The sequence below is a fragment of the Helianthus annuus genome, chromosome 5 (assembly GCF_002127325.2).
Source record: "Helianthus annuus cultivar XRQ/B chromosome 5, HanXRQr2.0-SUNRISE, whole genome shotgun sequence".
Classification (NCBI taxonomy): domain Eukaryota; kingdom Viridiplantae; phylum Streptophyta; class Magnoliopsida; order Asterales; family Asteraceae; genus Helianthus; species Helianthus annuus.
This window is the reverse complement of record NC_035437.2, coordinates 98,449,453-98,453,484: the sequence shown is the minus strand read 5'-3', so window position 1 is coordinate 98,453,484 and position 4,032 is coordinate 98,449,453. Positions and strand designations below refer to the sequence as shown.

At 36.2% G+C, this 4,032-nt stretch overlaps 1 long non-coding RNA gene across 1 annotated transcript; it reads right to left on the bottom strand.

Annotated features, from left to right (window-relative positions):
• Nucleotides 1–1,614: 1,614 nt before the first annotated feature.
• Nucleotides 1,615–3,577, bottom strand: LOC110940834. Its single transcript, XR_002593567.2, has 3 exons — nt 3,184–3,577; nt 2,226–2,300; nt 1,615–1,761 (listed from the first exon to the last, which is right to left on the bottom strand). It is a non-coding gene; the product is annotated as an uncharacterized LOC110940834 (long non-coding RNA).
• Between the last annotated feature and the right edge of the window lie 455 nt (nt 3,578–4,032).

Below are 4,032 nucleotides of genomic sequence, written 5' to 3'. Positions count from 1 at the left end.
GTACAACAAGTACAATCACCACAGGGCCATGCCCTGCCACCACGGGGCATGTTAGTACAAGACCTGACATTTGCAATTAATGAAGGGAGAGAAAGTGAAGACCACGGGGCCATGCCAGGTGGGCATGGGACCGTGTGAATGATCTATTTCCAGCTATAAATAGGGGTGGTTGGTTTCATTCCAACTCATCCCTTGGCAAACCACTTCTCTCACACTTGTCATTAGTCCACCACCACTACAACACCAACACCCAACACCCAGCACCGTCATCAATCTTTCATCTTTTAGAGTGTGTAGTAGTCTCGGGATCCAAGATCGATTGTAAGAGTTCTTGTCAAACAAAGGCCATGCTTGGCTAAATCTCTTACAACACTTGGTGAAGACAAATCTTTTATGTATTACCTTTGATTTCCAACCTTTGGCAAACTTTCTATTTGGGTATGTACTAATGACTTTAATAACTAGTTTTTTATATTGAAGGCGAATTTTACTTAATCATTTCTTCATGTTTTGTTGATTCACTCATTCGTGTCTTTGTGGTCTATATAAAGAACATTAACTGCCTGGAAGGGGGTTAGAAGGGTGTATGGGTAAAGTTCTTGCCTCGTTAAGTATATAGATCCTGCGAGGACCTGATTCAAGCTTAGTAGGACTTTCCTTGAGCCAGATAGCATCAAATCGGGGGAAGTAAGAACCGCTTGTAATCCCTTATTTATAAACTATTATTAAAACATTAATTCGACCTTGCGGGACTGTATCCCTGCTGACTCAGAGCAGTAAGTTGAAGGTAACGTCGCCTGAAAGGGGGCCTACCACTTTTCGCATTAATAACTTACTTAATTGTTTTTCAATAATCCGACCTTGCGGGACTGTATCCCTACTGAATCAGACCAATAGGTTGAGGGTAACATTGCTTGGAAGGGGGCCTACCACTATAACTAAGATAATCTCTTAAAAAGCCCAAAGTGCGGAAATCATCAAAGGATACATAAAAGAGGAGTTGGAACCAAGTGATTCCTTCTTGTCTATTTGTTTTTTCCTTACATTTGTATTTTTATCTTTTTAAATCTTTCAAAAAGTTTTATCAAAATTTGGTTAGGTTAGACATTAACGATAAGCCGATACTACAAGCTCTTGTGTCCTTGAACGACCTCGGTATCTTACCATCACTATACTACGTCCGCGATGGGTGCACTTGCCCTAACGTGTGTAGAGTGATAGTATTATATCGTGTTTATAAATTTAAAGCTTGATTCGTGAGTAAAACGTGCTTAAAATATATCTAAAAGTTATACCCACACCCGCACATGTCAAGATTTTGTCGCCGTTTCCGGGGACATAAGGATTTTGAGAAAGCTTAAAATTAACGGTCTAATCATTTTTATCTTTTCTTTTTAAGTTTTCCTCTTTTTCTCCCATTTTTCTACTTTCTGCAGGAATAACACGGGGCCGTGTTTGATCAACATGGGGTCGTGTCAGACCTACAGCATCTGGGAAGAGCTGTTTTCTTGTTACTGGAATAGAGACACGAGGCCGTGTTTGTCACACCCCAACCGATGGCGGAAACATCGGGATGAGACGCACAAATTGCTCAAAACAACTTAACACTAAATGTGACAATATGAATTAAATCATTTTATTAAAACTAAGAAAGAAATACATTGTCTCAAATAATAAACATAGATTCGAACATTGTTTAATTGCTAAAATGGGTATCTAAGTCCATCCTAACTTGATTTCTTCATCGTCTTGTCTAACAACCTGCAACATGTATTAAAATAAAATCAACAAAAGTTGGCGAGTATACAAGTTTAATTACATAGCATAATAGAGTAAAAACTCATATCCAACATGATTCATAATGTGTGATTACTAGTATGCAATTTTTGGCGTACAATATGATCAAACCCAAGAATACAGCGCATAACAAGCCTAATCCCAAAAGTTTAGTGGGGTGCTAAAGTTTAACTTAACAATACCCACAAGAATAACGGGCGGGGCGTCAATCCTATATCGCTATAATTGTTAAGGTGGGCTAGCAAAGTTAATGAGCATATAACGTTCCAAATCGTTCATGGAGCATACAAGCATAACAAATATTCACAATAGTTTCATGTTTCGTTCATAGATAGAGTATGTTTTGTTTAAGCATAAAAGTTGTTTTGTATATTCATACATCTTGCATCCCAAAGTGTAAAGGGGAAAAAGGGATCAAGTATACTCACATTGGTTACGTATGAGAATTTCTTGAATTAACGCACGAGTAGAGATTGGGAAAACCAAGAGAACGAACGATTACCCTAAACGAATAAATACCGCATAACGAACTAGTTATTATTTATCTTAAAATTTCCTTGTGTTTGGGGACGTTTATATAACCTAAATGTATACTAATAACAAAGTATAAAAATAAATTAGTATTTATTGAACTGTTGAGATAAATGTGGTTAATTTATAATCTAGCATGTTATTATATGTGATTAATATATCAATCATCTAGCCATGTGTTTTGTTAGTCTTGTAAACCTTCAAATCTTAAATCAAGGCAATACACTTAATATAAATAGACATTCACTCTTTACTAGTTTAAATTATAATTTTATAATATTTGTCTAAAGAAAATATGGTGATCAACCCAAAACGTATATCTCTTATATGCAATATAGTTCAAAACATTCTATTTTGAATAGAATTTTGTTTTCAAAATCATGATTTGTAAATAATCATCTCTAAAACAGATTATGTAACCATAAGATTCTAGTTTATAAATTCAAGTCTTTATATGTAAGTAAATCATAAAGGCATCAGCATAATTTTTCATTTCAGTAAAAATATAAGTGTCCCAACCCAGAACCAGGCCGTATCGAACTCGATTTCATCTTTTTTTTTAAACAACATTTCACAACTAAATAATTTGTATATTTTTTTTTAGTTTAAACAAAACATATAGCATCATCTTCCTCATTATATTACAACTACAGAAACTAGTACATACAAGAAACCCCTCAAACTCATGTTGCTGTTTATAATATGAATCAAATGATGGTGTTCAATTATAGGATAAATCAGATAATTAAAAGACAAAGAAAGGTATACCGAATATGGCGAGTTAACCTCTGAACCAAAACTGAATCAAGACTCGAATCAAAACTTAAACAAGCGAAACCAGAACCGGATTCTAACCTGAACATGAAATCTGACCCGAACCGATCGTGTCGCAAAAGTTGACCGGAGTCCCGAACTCGCACCAAACTGAACCCACCACTGTCGTGAGAAACCAGCTTCGCCACCGCCGCAAATCTTCGTCGGAGGGTGGTGTCGGAATCGCGTAGGTCGGGGGGAGTGGGTGAGGTGTTTGGGGATGTCGCGGCTGGAACAACCACCGCTGTTTGTTTCGTCGCCGGAGTTGGCTCCGGTTGCCGGAGCCGGCTGTATTAAGACGAGGGAGAGAGAGAGAGAGAGTTGAAAACTGTTCTTCTTTTTTTTTGTGTTGCACAGTGGAACCGAGAGGGAGGAAGAAAAGGGTGTCGGCTGGTGAGCTTTATTTTGGATGGGTAGGGTTTGGTACCATTTTGTATCTTCAAATAAATGCACCAATAGTCCCTCAATTTTTAAGGAGTTACTTAAATGGTTAAGTCAACTTGTTTTGAGTTTGATTTCCTATAACTAACTAGGTTATCTATATAACCTTTAAATCAATTAAATTAATTAATTAATTACTGTATTTTTATTTTTATTATTATTATTTTTTTAACAAAATAAAATTAATGAATTAATTAAACAGATCATTAACCATACAAATATCTTTCGACGGTTAACTAACTCGAGAAGAATTTCCGTGGTTTCAAAAGTTGGGATTTGGATCTTTCAAAACGAGTCGGATTTCGAGAATCTATTTTGACGGATGTTACAGTCTCCCCTACTTTAGGAGATTTCGTCCTGGAAATCTAAGAAGGAGACTTTTGAGAAGGCGACATCTAAAGATTTATAAGAGAGAGTAGATGAGACTTGATCATAATGTTCGCTTTAGGA